This window comes from Canis lupus, chromosome 10, assembly GCF_048164855.1.
Source record: "Canis lupus baileyi chromosome 10, mCanLup2.hap1, whole genome shotgun sequence".
Taxonomy (NCBI): domain Eukaryota; kingdom Metazoa; phylum Chordata; class Mammalia; order Carnivora; family Canidae; genus Canis; species Canis lupus.
Window position 1 is genome coordinate 16,904,792 of NC_132847.1, and position 18,010 is coordinate 16,922,801.

The 18,010-nt window shown below is 41.2% G+C and overlaps 1 protein-coding gene across 8 annotated transcripts in view; it reads left to right on the forward strand.

The window, feature by feature from the left end:
* The window catches only part of GRAMD2B (GRAM domain containing 2B), a 110,895-nt gene that overhangs the window by 53,375 nt on the left and 39,510 nt on the right, over positions 1-18,010 (forward strand). Inside the window, exon 1 of one of the 8 annotated variants that reach the window (XM_072840818.1) lies at positions 11,609-11,711. The exons of the other annotated variants lie outside the window; for them this stretch is intronic. The gene's annotated coding sequence lies outside the window, so the exon portion shown is untranslated. Of the gene's footprint in view, positions 1-11,608; positions 11,712-18,010 lie in introns of those variants that run through there. 8 annotated transcript variants of the gene reach the window in all.

Genomic DNA, 18,010 nt, shown 5'->3' on the forward strand with positions numbered 1-18,010 from the left:
GAGCCCAGGGTTCCAGGACTGAGTCCCTCATCGGGCTCCCTGTGAGGAGCCTGCTTCTCCCTCTGCCTATGTCTCTGCCTCTCTCTCTGTCTCATATGAATAAACAAGTAAAATCTTTTAAAAAAATAAAAAATAAATAAATTCTAGGTAATATCAGTACAAGGTTTTGGTTGTGTTTTTTTTCCCCCATGCAAAGACATTAGAAATTTATTTTGAAAAAAGTAGAAAGATATTGACCATTCTGGAGCAGTTACACGATCAGAACTGGGTTTTTATCCCCACATCTGTTCATGACTGAAGCTGGACCAAGACTGTCAAAGAATCACTAGATTCAGAAGCAGAGCCTGTGTTTGGGAACTGAGGGCTTAAGGCTGTGTATGGGCTCAGAGATGAGCCTTTCTTTGTCTCAGCTTCATCATGGATGATATGTCCATTTATTCTTTTATTTAAATTCAGTTAATTAACATATAGTTTATTATTAGTTTCACACATAGAGGTCAGTGATTCATTAGTCTTATATAATACCCAGTGCTATGACATCACATGCCCTCCTTAATGTCCATGACCCAGTTGCCCCATCTTCACGCCCCTCCCTTCTAGCAACCCTCAGTTTCCTATGATTAAGAGTCTCAAAAAAAAAAAAAAAAGAGTCTCATAGTTTGTCTCCCTCTCTGATTTTGTCTTGTTTTATTTTTCCCTCCCTTCCCCTGTGATCCTCTGTTTTGTTTCTTAAATTCCACATGAGTGAGATCATATGATAATTGTCTTTCTCTGACTGACTTATTTCACTTAGCATAATACCTTCTAGTTCTATCTATGTCATTCCAAATGGCAAGATTTTGTTCTTTCTGGTGGCTGAGTAGTATTCCATTGTGTGTATATATATATGCCACATCTTCTTTATCCATTCATCTGTCAATGCACATCTGGGCCTTTTCTATAGTTTGGCTATTGTAGACATCGCTGCTGTAAATATTGGGGTGCAGGTGCCCCTTCAGATAACGACATTTGTATCTTTGGGGTAAATACCCAATAATGCAATTGCTGGGTCACAGGGTAGCTCTATTTTCAAGTTTTTGAGGAGCCTCCATAACTCTTTTCCAGAGTGACTGCACTAGCTTGCACTCCCACCAACAGTGTACAAGAGTTCCCCTTTCTCGGCATCCTTGCCAACATCTGCTATTTCCTGACTCATTCATTTTAGACATTCTGATCCAAATGATGTGGTATCTCATTATGGTTTTGATTTATATTTCCCTGATGGCATGTGATGTGGAGGATTTTCTCATGTGTCTATTGGTCTATTTGTATATCTTCTTTGGAGAAATGTCTGTTCATGTTTTCTGCCCATGTCTTGATTGGATTATTTGTCCTTTGGATATTGAGTTCGTTGAGTTCTTTTTTTTGTTGTTGTTTTTTTTTTAAGATTTTATTTATTTATTCATGAGAGACACAGAGAGGCAGAGACACAGACAGAGGGAGAAGCAAGCTCCCATTAAGGAGCCCAAGGCGGGACTCGATCCCAAGACTCAGGGATCATGCCCTGGGCCGAAGGCAGACACTCAATCACTGAGCCACGTAGAGATCCCAGGTTCATTAAGTTCTTTTTTTTTTTTCCCCCCATTAAGTTCTTTATAGACTTTGGATACTAGCCCTTTATCAAATAAGTTACTTGCAAATATCTTCTCTCATTTTGTTGGTTGTCTTTTGGTTTTGTTGACTATTTGCTTTGCTGTGCAAGAGCTTTTTATCTTGATGAATTCCCAGTAGTTCATTTTTGTCTTGGCTTCCCTTACCTTTGGACACGTGTCTAGCAAAAGGTTGCCGTGGCCTGGGTCACAGAAGTTGCTGCCTGTGTTCTCTAGGATCTTGAAAGATTCCTGTGTCATTTTTAGGTCTTTCATCTGTTTGGAGTCTTTTTTAATGTATGGTGTGAGGAAATGGCCCAGTTTCATGCATCTGCATGCATCCAATTTTCCAAACACCCATTTGTTAAAGAGACCCATCTTTTTTCCATTGGATATTCTTTCCCACTTTGTCAAAGATGAGTTGACCATAGAGTTGAGGGTCCATTTCTGGATTCTCTATTCTCTTCCATTGAGCTATGTGTCTGTTTTTTTGTGCCAGTACCAGACTGTCTTGATGATTACAGCTTTGTGATACAGCTTGAAGTCTGTCAGTGTGATGCCACCAGCTTTGGTTTTTCTTTTTCAATATTCCTCTGGCTATTTGGGGTCTTTTCTGATTCCATACAAATTTTAGGATTCTTTGTTCCAGCTCTGTGAAAAAAAGTTGATGGTATTTTGATAAGGATTGCATTGAATGTATAGATTCTTCTAGGTAGAATAGACATTTTAACAATATTTGTTCTTCCATTCCATGAGTGTGAGACATTTTTCCATTTCTTTGTGTCTTCCTCAATTTCTTTCATCCTTCTTTCAAAGGATGTCTTTGGTTAGGTTTATTCCTTTGCCTCTTTGACTCTTTGGTTAGATTTATTCCTATGTATCCTATAGTTTTCGGTGCAATTGTAAATGGGATCAACTCCTTAATTTCTCTTTCTTCTGTCTCATTAGTGTATAGAAATACAACTGATTTCTGTGCATTATTGTTATATCCTGCCACTTTGCTGAATTTCTGTATGAGTTCTAGCAATTTTGAGGTGGAGTCTTTTGGGTTTTACACACAGAGTTTATGTCATCTGCAAAGAGTGAGAGTTTGACTTCTTTCCCTATTTGAATGACTTTTATATCTTTTTGTTGTCTGATTGCTGAAGCTAGGACTTCTAGTACTATGTTGAACAACAGTAGCAAGAGTGGACATCCCTGTCACATTCCTGACGTTAGGGGAAAAGCTCTCAATTTTTCCCATTGAGAAGGATACTTACTGTGGGCTTTTCATATATGGTTTTTATGATACTGAGGTATGTTCTCTCTATCCCTACACCATGAAGAGTTTTAATCAAGAAAGGATGCTGTACTTTGTCAAATGCTTTTTCTGCATCTATTGAGAGGATCATATGGTTCTTGTCCTTTCTTTTATTAATGTAGTGAACCACCCTTGCAGCCCAGGAATGAGTCTCACTTGGTCATGGTGAATAATCCTTTTTAATGTACTGTAGGATTCTAGTGGCTAGTATGTTGGTGAGAATTTTTGCATCCATATTCATCAGGGATATTGGTCTGTAATTCTTTTTGGTGGGGTCTTTGGCTTGGGGAATCAAGGTAATGCTGGCCTCATGGAGTTTGGAAGTTTTCCTTCCATTTATATTTTTTTGAAACAGCTTCAGAAGTATAGGTATTAATTCTTCTTTAAATGTTTGGTAAAGGGGCACCTTGGTGGCTTAGTTAAGTGTCTGCCTTTGGCTCAGGTCATGATCCCAGAGTCCTGGGATCGAGCCTACCATCGGGCTCCCTCCTCAACACAGAGCCTGCTTCTCCCTCTGCTCCTCACCCCACTCGTGTTCTCTCTCTCTCTCTCAAACAAATACAGTCTTTTAAAAAAAAAAAAAAAAGTGTTTGGTAGAATTCCTCTGGGAAGCCATCCAGCCATGGACTCTTGTTTTTTGGGAGTTTTTTTTATTACTCCTTCAACTTCTTTGCTGGTTATGGGTCTGTTTAGATTTTCTATTTCTTTCTGTTTCGGTTTTGGTAGTTATGCGTCTCTAGGAATGCATCTGTTTCTTCCAGATTGCCTAATTAGTTGGCATATAGTTGCTCATAATATGTTCTTAAAATGTTTATATTTTTATATTTCTTCAGTGTTGGTTTTGATCTCTCCTCTTTCATTCATGATTTTATTTATTTGGGTCCTTTTTCTTTTCTTTTTGATAAGTCTGACCAGGGGTTTATTGAACTTATTAATTCTTTCAAAGAACCAACTCCTAGTTTTGTTGACCTGTTCTACTGTTCTTTTGGTTTCTTTCATTGATTCCTGCTCTAATCTTTATTAATTCTCTTTTCCTGCTGGGTTTAGGCTTTATTTGCTGTTCTTTTTCCATCTCCTTTAGGTGTAAAGTCATGTTGTGAATGTGAGACCTTTCTTTTTTCTTGAGAAAGGCTTGTATTGCTATATACTTCGCTCTTAGGGGATCCCTGGGTGGCACAACGGTTTGGTGCCTGCCTTTGGCCCGGGGCGCGATCCTGGAGACCCGGGATCGAATCCCACGTCGGGCTCCTGGTGCATGGAGCCTGCTTCTCCCTCTGCCTGTGTCTCTGCGCCTCTCTCTCTCTCTGTGACTATCATAAATAAATAAAAATTAAAAAAAAAAATACTTTGCTCTTAGGACTGCCTTTGCTGCATCCCAAAGGTTTTGAACAGTTGTGTTTTCATTTCTATTTGTTTCCATGAACTTTTAAAATTCTTCTTTGACCTCCTGGTCGACCCATTCCTTCTTCAGTAGGATGCTCTTTAGCCTACACATATTTGAGTTCAAAGCCCTTGTTTCCTTGATTTTCTGCTCAGATGATCTGCCCATTGCAGTGAGTGGAGGATTAAAGCCCCCTACTATTGTTGTATTATTATTGATGTATTTTTTTAATTCTTTATAATTGTTATTCTGAACTCTAGTTCCGACATCTTACTTATACCCATACTGATTAGGTCCCTGGCAGTCAGTACTGCCTCTTGTTCTCTTTTTTGAGGTGAGTTTTTCCATCTTGTCATTCTTGCAGAAAGTGGTCACTTTTCTATTTGTAGAATTGCAGCAATTCTTTTCTTAGATCTCTGGTTGAGTTCTCATGTCTTCAGAGTGATTTGATAGCTACCTAGCTGAATTCCTGGGACCAGACAAACTAAGGTCTCCTACTCCTCCACCATCTTGCACTCTTCTCAAGGTTTTGGTTTTTAAATGTGATGTTGTCCATAAACTGCAAGAAAGCCAGCAGAGAGGGGAAAGATGAAGATGGAGCACAAAGGTGGAATGCTAGAACAAACCCAGAGATATGGGAAAATAGGCTTGAACATCACTAGAAGAGTGCCCTTGTCTTCTGAAACTGGGAGAACACACAGATGCAGTAGGTACAGATACCATTGTAGGTCAGGGGAACACATATGGGTGTGCTTCTCTGAATACTTCAGTTTTCTGTTTTCTTAGCTAAGTCATGATGTGGGTCTTTTCATCCAGAGGTATAGGTTGTGTATGGCTAGGCACTTGATGGCATGGAGAGTATTTAGAAAGCAGGCTGAGGGAATAGGAGGAGAGGATGGCCAAGGGTTGCTGATAGTCCCATGACAGCAGCATTAATCCACAGTCAGGGCTCATATTCCCCCTTTAGCAGTGCTTACAGCCCAGGGTTGAGAAAGTAAAAAGACTGATGTTGAGCTGAGCTTGGGGTGTTGATGCTGGCAGGAGGACTGGTATATCCAGAAACAGAAAGTGAATCAGTCACAGAGGTGATCTGAGCTGCTTGAGGAAAAAAGTCCAAACGGCATTGATCAGCCTAGGAGAATATGGAATATCAAAGATTGTTATCTGTGTCTGAGGCCAAAAAATACCTGTGGCAGGAGTGGCAGGGGCAGGAGCTAGAATGATAGAAGATTACAGGCAGACAGCTGGAGAGAGCCAAGTGGTTGGATGGCATTCACGTGAACATCGAAAGATCTAAGTTTCAAAGTTCTCAAGAAAGGGAAGAGGTCCGTATGTTGGAGAGTGTAGGCAATAAGGAACATTAAATGCAGCTCTGTCAAGACTAACCCACAGGAGGTTGGACTTCGTATGCTGAGTAGAGCTGAAAATAGACTTTATTTTTTAAACTCCAGGGGACTAACACAATTAAAAATAAGAATAGTTAATAGGTTGGCTGGTCATCAGAAAATATTTTAATCAATTACCTATCTTACCAACAGAAACAAATATAAAAAACAAATTGGAGGAAAAAGTGCAGACAAGCAACAAGAAGTATGAAATAACCAGAAATAAGTTTAAGAGGACTTAAAAACAATATAGCTACTACAGGAGATAATTAATAGAAAAGTTTACCTTGTTTGAAAGGAAAACTTAACATCATAAAGATAGTTGTATTCCTTATATTTTAAGTTCAGACTGAATTTCAGTGACTCTCTCCAACATTACAGACTGAATCTAAAATTCCTCTGAAAGAATAAGCTTGTAGAACATCCAGGCTAAATCTAAATGGTAGAAGGTAGACTCGTGGCTTATGACAGATTCTCAAGCTCTAGGATTTAACTTCAGCACATCTTACCTGTTAACACCCGATCTCATCGCCAACCACCTTATTTAAGTGATTATTTACATTACTCATAATTTTGAAACAAACTCATTCAAAAACTCTATTTAAAGCGTACTTTCCAAGTTATATTCAAATTTATGCATTGTAAAACAGAGATTTTCATGTGAGCCTTGTGTTTAAAACCCCTCTCTAAACATTTACTTGAAATCTGCTCTGGTTTAAGACCTTGAACATAACTGGTGTCCCAAAATCCATTGTTGTCCTTTTTCTTCTCTTTTTAAAATACATTTTAAACAAATTAACATATGTGATTAGAACAAGCTGATGGTAGTAAAACCTTGACCACCACAGATCATAGCAAAAAAATAAAAGAAAAATCACTAGTAATTTTATCTCCCAAAGAAAATTCAAACATGATTTGTATTTTGATTTTCGATAATGCATTTAACTAATATAGAAACTTCATTCCTGAGGGTGGCATTACATATTCATCATTAATGGGGATTATTTTTCTAGAAGTACTGGTTTGTGCTGATAAATATACTCCTCTTTCCCAGCCCACATTAAAGGATCACTGGGTCAAAGAATCAGACATAACTGATTTGCTTCTCACTTGGCCTAATAATCTTTGGCTTCGTTTACATTCACCTCCGTAGTTTAAGTATTTTAGTGGGTATAAAACTGAAATCTTAAAAAGGTTTGAAGTAGGGGCACCTGGGGGGCTCAGTTGGTTAGGCATCCCACTCTTGATTTCGGCTCAGCTCATGATCTCAGGGAGGTAAGACTGAGCCTTAACGGCAGGCTCCCCACTCATGCCTAAGATCCTCTTTCTCCCTCTACCTCTGCCCTCCCTCTCTAAAGAAAAAAGAAAAAAAATGGCATGAAGTAGAATGTTCATTTAAGAATGTTCATTTTTACAGCCCACCCACCATCTCCCAGGTGGTTCTGACATATAAGGTGCTTAGGCCCCACTTTCAGAATCACTAATTTATGGAGTTCACAGACAGATTTTACCAGAAACCATATGGCTCAAGCCTACCTAAAATGGCCTGTTGTGGAAGAGAAGAAAGTGCTTCAGCTTTATTTGTATTCTCTGTCCTGGTTTTGGTAAGTGCTGTTTCAGTCTGTGTGTTCGAGTCTTAAGCCAGGCTCCCATTAATTAGTAAGAAAACCAGGCCCTCCAGGCAAAAACTTGAGGCTGTAGAGCTTGCTCACTCGCACTCTCTTTCCCATCTTCCTCCTCTTTTGTCTCCAAAGACCCCCTTTACCTGGACACCTACTCCCTCCCAACCTCCCCTCCCCCCATGAAACCAGCCTTCTCTCAGCTGTGGTGGGAAGATGCCACCAGTGACTTCATGTGTTGGTATTACATTCATAACAGTAAGACTAGAGACAGATGCCTTCTAGTACCCCCTCCCCGGTTCTAGCTTACCTTTTTATTTTATTTTTATTATTTCTTTTTCTGGCTTACTTTTTTAGAGATTATTCCAAAGAGATGTAGGGGTGCATAATGGGGTGGGGACTGGAGGAGCAAGCAGGAATAGTGGGGAGGAGATTCAGGTCTACTACAAAACAGGCTACCCATTATCTCCCATGATTAGCCAACTTTACTGTGCAAGTAGCTGCTTTTAAAATTAGCTAGCCTTCAGCTTAGAAAATACATTTCCTCAGCATTCTTTCTAGGATAACCTGATAGTTTGGTATGTGAAGCCTTTCAAGGAGAGGGTAGCTCTTTTTCATGAACAGGACTCTAGGGTTTTTGTTCTAAGAATTGGCAAGAACTAACTTCTTGCAAAGATAAAAGGGCAATTGTCATTTGTGGTATATATTTATGATTGACAAAGTCTGAGCACCAAGTACTTTTGAGAGAGAGCTGATCATTGCACCTAGAATGCCGTATTTTGTTTCAAACCCACATACTGCTTGCTTTTTAGATGCTTAACTTTCCATCATTTTTTTGTGCCCAGGAGGGCTGACCTAATCCTACAAATTCTCAAAGACCAATAAGTGCATCTATGGAAAAGCCTAGACAACTCCCAAGTACCAGCACAGCCCAAGGCCTCACTGACAAATGGGACTGATGAGCCAGAGGAAATGGCTCACACCACATGTGTCTGCTGAGCAGCACGTTTCTCTCAAGAACATCCCTTGGGTGTTGAAAGGCAGGGGTTGGGGGATGGTAGAGAGGAGCAGGTGCAGCATGAGCTGCAGGCAGGATATGAATGTGGCACTAATATCCCAACTCCTGTCATGAGGGCTCATCCAATTAGATACATTTTGCTCACAGTGACAACCAGCTTCTTGATGACCTGTGTAATTGCAAGTCTCTTTTCCTTCATCCCCAAGAAGACCTAATTTGGCCCAGGTGTTGGGATTAGGAACTATTTCTGTTTTCCCCAGAGTAGCCAGAGCAACTAGGCCTCCCCAAAAAAGAGAGTCCAGAACATGGAGATATCATAGGGTTACTTGCTATGGCCAAGCCGGCAACAGCCTTATATACTGATGCAGGGAATGTGAACTCTTCCAAATCCCCTGTTGGATAGTCCCAATATCCAGCATGTGCCTAGAGATGATTTATTTCACTCTAACCCTATGTACTGGAAAAATAATTTTCCCTCTACTCCTCTGAGTCTTTAGCTGAGTCTCCCATAATAAAAGGTAGATTCACAAGAACACTATTAACATGTTTACCTTATGTACACGTGGGAGATAGCCAGGGAAGTATGAGTAACTCAAAAAGAGGTGGCTTTAGAAGTTAGTATTAAATACCATCTTTATAGAGAAGGGGGAGGGAGGATGTGAGCCTCTCAGAGGAGAGTAAATGATTTTTAGGAAAGAAGGGCCTGAAGAAGAATAGGCAGGAGATATGACAATTTATGACAGATTGTCGGTGTGGGTGTGAACTTCTAGTCTATTCTTTGGTGATGAGTCAATCCTTTGTGGTTGATGAAACTCCCAGGAAATTCCTTCTGGAGAATCTATCTTTAGGCAGGGAAGGGACGTTCAGAGCAAGCCTGTCTGTGCATTTTCTCTCCTTTATTTATTTATTTTTTTTCTCCTTTAAATGCCTACAGCTCAAAATAGACCACATACCGAAGCAGCATCTTTTGGGGTGATATGGCCTACTACTCTTCAATAATAATAATACACAATGCTAATACTTTCCCTAAACAATGGATTTCACTTTTTAAAAAAGATTTTATTTATTTGTTTGTTTGTTTGTTTGTTTATGAGAGAGCATGAGTAGGGGGAAGGGCACAGGGAGAGGGAGAGGGAGAAGCAGACTCCCCACTGAGCGGGGAGCCCCATGGAGGACTCCATCCCTGGACCCCAAGATCCTGAGTTGAGCCGAAGTCAGACACTTAACTGACTGAGCCACCCAGGTGTCCCTCACTTATTTTTTTAATCAGTGACAGTTGTTAATCCTTTTGGGGTTTGACGTTGATACTGTGTTTATTTTTTTTGTATTCAACTTACAGATGCAGTGATAATATAGGGATTTACTTCAAAATAAGTGGGAGTTGGGAGGAGAGGGAGAGACATAGATGAAACCAGATTAGCCATGAGTAAATAATCATTCTTTTGTCTACTTTGTATATATCATAAAACTTTCATAGTAAGTAGTTGGAATTTTTTTCTAATCATTTATGAAAAGAAGTGGGAACTTTTAATTACCCAGCCAGCTGTGATATAAACTAAGTATTAATCCCCCAAAATAGATCAGCCTGAGTTTTTCTAATGAGATCTAGGACTGATCTTCAAACATTGTCACTATTCTCTTTATGAACACCACCTAGCTTCATTAGTCAAACAGAAAATGCATATACTACCATAAACTTCTTTCCTCCAAATTTTTAAAAATGGAAAAAATATTTTCTAAATTAAAGCATGATAGGACAGAGAGCAGCTCTATGCAGTCCATGTTTGTAGTACATGCTGTGGGAGGGGGGGACCCGGAGTGGAGGCAAGAAAGCTTAGGCTCTCATTCAGACACTGAAATATGATAAACATCCCTTAGGAAGATGCCAGTCCCAGAAACCATGCATTGGGCTGCTCTTAGGAAGCCACAGATCATGTAACAGATTCTTTTCCTTGAGCCTTATCCATTTCAGAGGTGTAAAATGAAGAAAAGCAATCTTGTGTTCTTCCAGTTTCTTGGAATCAGCAATATCTAAGCATTGCCCTTTAGACTCTTAAGAAAATAAAGCCAACTAAGGTGTGATGGCCTCTTCCAACAGCAATGATGAGCCCATATGGGCTTGGTGAGGCTGACGCCACTGCCTTTCACCCAGTTTCCTGGAAAGAAACAGTAAAGCTTCCTCGATGGAAATGTACCTTCTTGACCCACAAATATTTGCTGTATCATTTTGTCAATCTTTGCCTGGAAGAACTGGAAGGGCACACCATTGCCTCACTAAAACCACCCCTGACTAGTTTGGTCCAGGTTTGCCAGAACAGGATCCACCCCCTCTCCCCCAGCAGAAAATTTCTCTGACCTTTCCCGTGCCAGTCTTCCCAGGTCCAGGAATCCCAAGTGAAGTACGTCCCTTCCTGTTGCTATTTATGCTGTCTGGTGTAGCCAGAAAGGGCTCTGGGCTAGAAATCTGAATGCCTGGCCTCTTGAGGGCTGATTTATGGAATGTGAAGTACTTCAGGGAAATGAGGAGAGCACTTAAGGGATACAGAAAACGGTGGACCCTGCCCATCAGGAGCTTATGGCCCAAGGGGGGAAAAGACAAGTAAACTGTAGCTAGTCACAATTTTAAAACAAACCCCTCATTAAAGCATGCGGTTGTCTTGGCAGTCATACCTTATAGGGTGCTGGGAAGGAGCATTTTATTTTATCTTTTAAAATTTTGTTTATTCATGAGAGACACAGAAAGAGAGGCAGAGACATAGGCAGAGGGAGAAGCAGGCTCCCCACGGAGAGCCCAATGCGGGACTCGATCCCAGGACTCCGGGATCATGACCTGAGCCAAAGACAGACGCTCAACCACTGAGCCACCCATGCATCCCAGGAGGAGCATTTTAAAAAGAAGAGTCAGTCCTTAGGGCACACAAGGAACTGGGCAAGGTTCTCTATAGGATGAGGTCCCACCAAAGCTAATCTTGGAAAATAATCAGTGCTTGCCAGGCCCAAGAAAGACGGCTTAGGAAGCCCAAGCACATGATTGGGGCAACATGGCAGGAGGTTAAAATCCAAAGACGGAGGTTCCAAATTGCAGAGGGCCTCCCTAATTCATCTCCAGCTGCATCCTGGAGGCGCTGGAGGTCCGGAAGGGTTTCAGTGGGGTGGGGGTGGGGAGATGATGTGACTGTCATACCATATTGGGGTTTTTTCAAGATCACAGGGTAACGTGATCTTCCATACAGAGGAAGTGAGATGGAGGAAGTGTCTCTCATAGCTCAGATGAGGTAGCAAGGTAGAGTGGGGTCCAGGCAGAGGACATGGAGGACCCCAGTGAAGCCAGAAGAACCAGGAAAGAACAGGCAGGGGCGTAACTGGAAAATATTAAGAAGGTAAATTTCACAGGTTTTGGTGTCTGAATGAGTTTGGTGGGAAACCGATAATCAAGGTGTGGGAGTAATGGGGGTTCTAGGCACTCAGATTATTGTGTAGTCCCTCAGGGCCCTTCCATAGTTTCCTTACTTGTGACATATGGATAATGGGTGTCCTATACCCTCGCCTCGGACAGTTTTCACGAGGGCTGGTATGGACCCATGCACGGCGTGGGTGTGCATGCTCTTTGAGAATCGCAGTGCAAATTTAAATCATTTGGAAAATCCTATATGGGGTAGCAAAGGAGAGGGCGGAGGCAGAGAACAGGTATTTGGTGAAGCAATATATTTTCAGCACAGGTAAAGAAGATGCATATCTGTGGTGGGAGAAATTAAGAACAGGAAATAAGGATGTCAGATACAAGATTTGTTAAAATGTATTTCGGGATCCCTGGGTGGCGCAGCCGTTTGGCCCCTGTCTTTGGCCTAGGGCGTGATCCTGGAGACCCGGGATCGAATCCCACGTCGGGCTCCCGGTGCATGGAGCCTGCTTCTCCCTCTGCCTGTGTCTCTGCCTCTCTCTCTCTCTCTCTCTCTGTGACTATCATAAAAAAATAAAAAATAAAAAATAAAATAAATAAAATAAAATAAAATAAAATAAAATGTATTTCATGGCGCCTGGGTGGCTGAGTCACTTGAGCGTCCGACTCTTGATCTCAGCTCAGGTCTTGATCTCAGGGTTGTGAGTTTTGTTGTTGTTTTTTTTTGTTTTGTTTTGTTTTTATCTATTTAGGCTTACTGCTTCTATTTTCTTGGAAGAGGTACTAATTTTCATGTAAAAATTACACTAGTTCTAATTCTTCTATCCTATGAAAGTTGCGTATCTTAGAAATACTGGGATAAACATTCCTTCTCAATAGCAGTAAGTTACTTGATAATTATTACATATTTTGATACATGTAATAACAATTATTATATATTATGTATTTAATTGTATCATATTAATATGATATATGCTATATTATATCATATGTGATATATTATGATATAAATATCAAATAATTTTCTGACAGTGATACATGTTAAACACAGGGATAGATTCCAGGGGGAGAAAAACACAGATAAGAGACAGTTAATGGGTTTACTTTCATGAGCAGGTTACATTAATAATTTTGAATCTTGAGGGACACCTGGGTGGCTCAACAGTTTGAGTGTCTGCCTTTGGCTCAGGGCGTGATCCTGGGGTCCTGGGATCAAGTCCCACATCAGGCTCCTCGCAGGGAGCCTGCTTCTCCATCTGCCTGTGTCTCTGCCTCTCTCTGTGTCTTTCATGAATAAATAAGTAATATCTTTAAAAAATAATAATAGTTTTGAATCTTGAAACTCAAAATAACCAAAGATGTACTCTTTTTAAGTTTTTTGCCATAAGGTAATATGAACTGTTCTTTGCTTAAGGAGGTATTTAGTTTGGAAGTGTTTTAGTTAAACCAAAGCGTCTTATAGAAATATGGTTTTCTCTAATCTATGGATGTTGCATTTTTTTAAAAGGGAGCCTGGTTGGTGCAGTCAGTCGGTTAAGCATCTAACTCTTGATTTCGGCTCAGGTCATGATCTCAGGGTCCTGAGATTGAGCCCTGCGTTGGGCTCCATGCTTAGCGGTGAGTCTGCTTCTCTCCCTCTCCTCTGCCCCCCCTCCCCTTACTCACATGCTGTCTCTCAAATAAATAACCTTTAAAAAGTAAAATTTAATTTATAAACAAATCAAAATAAGCAACAGTACCTTTTTTTGTCTAGTGGTTGAGCCTCCTTAATTTTCATTACACATAACTCCTGAGTCTTAGTAATATAAAGCATTTAAGCAAAGAGAATTTTCGTGGGCACTGATGACATCCAAAGGGCCCATGCCTATTTTGATCACTGAGGGGGATGTGGACTAATCTGAAGCTGACTTCTGGAAATTCCTTTATGGCAAAGCCCAGTGAACACCCTGAGCTGTCCTCACATACATGCAATTCTGAACCGTGAGATCAGAGTACAGAAGCCCGAGGAAGTAGTACTGCTGAGTTGGAGTGGGGAAAACAAAGGAGAAACAGTTTTCCAGAGCTCTCTCTGGTGCTATTTTGGACTCTTGTGGCAACTTTTAACTCCGCTGGGATGCCCATGGACCTGAGTCTTTTAGCTCTCTGGCTTTTGATCTCCCCCTGCCCCTCCTCCCGCCCCCTATGTAGAACAGAAAGAGTTCCGGGAAATGAAGGGTGTAAGAGGAAAGAAAGCACTTTAGTCATCACAGATGACAGCCAGGGTGGCAGGAGGAAGCTCCTGTCTCCTGTCTCCAGTCTTCAAATCCAATTGCCTCCTCCAGCAGCTGAAGCTCAAAGCAGCACAGCCTGTTTCCACGGACACAGTGGGGGCTCCTCAAAACAAGAACAAACATTGCTCTTCAAGGCAGCTTCCAGTGTCCCTGGCTTGGGGTTTTGTGGGTTTTTTTATTGCTTTTTTTTTTTTTAATGTTACTGTGCTATTAATAGGTAAAATATTTCCTTCTGGTTAAGTACATGTATTTCTGGCACAATACATTCCCTCTCTCTCCCAAATAAAAGTTGCTATCTATCATGCATGGTAACAAGAGAAATGAAACTTAATTCAGGAGGCATTTATATTCACATAAAGACATGTTCTGCCCATGTCCTTGACTAGTGATGTCCTGCTGGGTGGGGGTGGGAGGGAGGTCCCTATGTTTCCCCCTTTTCCTCTTACCACCTGGTCCTTTTCCTTTTCAATGCTGGAAAAGCACCTATAAATACAGACTTCCTCACATTCCTCTTGTTCAGTACCCATGTATCAGAGGACAATTTTCTCAGGAGTATCATTTTTTAAAAAAGATTTCATTTATCTATTTGTGAGAGAAAGAGTGCATGAGTTGGAGGGGCAGAGAGAGGTACAACTCAAGCAGACTCCCCACTGAGCACAGAGCTGGTCTCACAGGGCTCCATCTCACGACCCTGAGATCATGAGCTGAGCTAAAATCAAGAGTGGGATGCTCAGCCAACAAACCCACCCAAGCACCTCTCAGGAGTATCATTTTGAGAAAGTTGTACCTCATTTTAGGGCAGGGCCCTGTTATTTTCTCAAAAACTGAAGGCTTCTCTCCCAGCAGCACATGTAGGCCTCAGCCACTTGATTTTCTATCATTGCACTCACCTCTTCTTAGGTTTTTGCTCTACAGACACCTTCTCTGTGGCAGTCCTAACACCCATGTTAATTGTTCCTTTCTCTTTGCACATGGTAACTTTTTTTTAAAGATTTTATTTATTTATTCATGAGAGACCTAGGCAAAGAGAGAAGCAGGCTCCTTGCCAGGAGCCCGATGCCAGACATGATCCCAGGACCCAGAATCACACCTTGAGCCAAAGGCAGACGCTCAACCACTGAGCCACCTATGTGTCCCGCACACTGTAACTTTTTATGACTTCTGCCTGAAGCCTTTATCCTCACAATTTTGTACTGTCCTTGGTCCTCTTTTCCTTTAAATTGTGGTTCCAAATTGATACTCTGTGATGGAACCACACACCTGCATTATCATCTTTATTCTGGGTTTTAATGGGTTTGATAGAATAGTGGGTTTAGTTTTTTTTTTTTTTAAACGTGTGCCAGTTGTCTTTATTTCAGAAGTAAATCTGTTGAGGAAGGTGACAGTGCTTAAATATTTGTTCTTCCCTTCTTCCTTGCCCGGTTCAGGATGTGGTGGTAGATTCAAAGACTATGCATGTGGCTGTTTACCTTGGATATCACCTCTCTTTTGGTATAGAGGTGTTTAAAGCTCCTTGAAAGAACTTCTTAATTATCCTTAAATTCTCGCATTCCTGTTCTGGGCGATAGGCACATTTGTGAATTTGAACAGTTAAAAGTCCAATTTAGGTAAAACAGCTTTGTTTTTATCATTCAGAATTGCTTGTAATTGCAAATGGCTATTTTATCACATGGCATATTCTTTTTCTGCATTATGTCCCATAAATATATTCCCAGTGATCCAGTTGCTCCCCCATAATCTAGGCTTTAATTTATAGTTACTTCTCAAGTACCTGAGGTACTTTCTGATCTTACTTAATATTCATGATATTTTGAATATTTTCCATAATAGCTAAAGATTTGTTAATATTGTACTTTCTCTAAATTTTCTTCCCTGAATTTCATGCCCTTCTGTATTCCTAACTTTCTGTTTTGCTAAATATTTAATTCTGCTCTTAAAATCTAGTTATTTCCCATATACATCCTTTAGGCCAAAGAGTTAATAAATATCCTCGAAGATATCTTAGGTCCATGAAAGTGGCTTATTCTGACATTTAGCAATTGCTGATAGAAAAACAACTTCAAAAAAAGGGGTGGAGATAGAAATTTTAAAAATTTTAAAGTCTTTGCCCCTGAGAAAATTGTACTCTCAGGGATCCCTGGGTGGTTCAGCAATTAAGTGCCTGCCTTTTCGGCCCAGGGCGTCATCCTGGAGACCCGGATTGAGTCCCACATCGGGCTCCCTGCATGGAGCCTGCTTCTCCCTCTGCCTGTGTCTCTGCCTCTCTCTCTCTCTCTCTCTCTCTCTCTCTCTCTGTGTCTCTCGTGCATAAATAAATAAAATCTTAAAAAAAAAAAAGAAGGAAAATTGTACTCTTGTATAAGGGAGCTATAGTAAACATATTTTTAGAAATTTTTTTTAGCACTGAGCAGTGCAACCTACAAAATACTATCTATATGCCCAGAGTGTAACTCATTGTCCGCAGCATCCATTTGCCTTTCCTGGAAATTGGAAAAGTCACTTGCTGTCTCCTTGATGTATTTCCTTGTCATTTTATTTTATTCTTTTCCATTTGTGCTTGGTCTCACTACTGAGAAGTTACTTAGTTTGATTATAATTTTGCTTGCGATCTTCTCGTCCATCAATGAAGATGGTCTGAATCTCCACAAGGTTTCAAATGATCGCTCACCTAACTAGTGATCGTGTGAGGAATAAGTTTGTACACGGTGCTGATTCAGTGTAAGGGAAAGTGGAAAGACAGCCTTTTTCTCCCTTCTCCCACCTTCAACGTGGGCGTCTTCCAACACAAGTTGTAAATCACACCTGGGAATGAGTTTATGATGTAGCTTGAAACAAAATGTAAACCCAAGCCCTTTTTAAAATGTCGATTGTTGGGGCACCTGGCTGCCTTGGTCCGTAGCTCATGTGCCTCTGGATTTCCGGGTTGGGAGTTGAAGCCTCACATTGGGTATAGAGATTACTTTAAAAAAAAAAAAAAAAAAAGAGTGCTCATTTTTGATCATAGTGCAGATATACTCAAAGTTGTATTTTCAGTAAGTATTCGTTTCTTGTATCCAGACTCGAGAGCTTAAAGAGATGGAGGCCAGTATTAGAAAGGTATATAATTAGATATGGAACAGTGTGTAGTTGTGGGGAGCTGGGAAGGAGCAGAGAGGATGGGCCAGGCTAGAGCCAGCGCGCAGGGAGGATGGAACGGGATGTGAGCGAGGCCTGCGGCAGAAGACCAGCGTGGCTGGGACGGACACCTCTTTCTGAAAAGTAGAGGAAGATGACAGAACTCTGGCAGGTCTTGGCCCTCATCCAGATGCCGCGGTCCGATGCCCAGTGGACACCATTGTGGGCCCTGCAGCAGGGCCATGACGTCACGGAGGCCGGCCCGGGAGGATGACTCAGGCATTGGTGTCCTCAGAGGCTTGCAGAGGGACAACCCGGCAGTCACTGCTGTGCGTTCAGAGGTTGGAGGGAAAAATCTGCAGCTGCGGCTCTTCTGCCCTGGTGACTTCATCCTGAAGCAGTGACAAAAGCCCTTTTGGGTTGTTTTCTTTTTCTTTCTTTTTTCTTTTTCTTTTTTTCCCTTTGTAAGCATGAGCTAGTTGGAGTTGAGTTTCTGTCCCTTCAGAATCAGAATCCTGACTATTATTTTTTTTCTTGTTTCCACTGCATTTATTACTAGTATAAAAAAATGTTGAAAAGAAATTCATTCTCAGTTCTCCAGCGGCTCTCATCCTTCCCTCTTGCCCACACAGCTCCTGACCCATTTCCTCAGGGCCAGTGCAAAACCAAACCTGTTCACTGCCGTTTTCACAGAAAACAGCCAGTGCCAGGGATGTAGGGAAGAAGGTTAGACGAGGGCGACAGTACCGTCCAGGTTCCACCCAAGGTAGGCCAGGTGGAGATTCACAGAATTCAGACGAAAGGGCTGGTGGCCTCACAATGATGTACTCTAACTAACGTGGGCTGGAGAGGAGATAGGGTAGCCTGTAAGAGGCTTTAGAGGACATCTCATGGG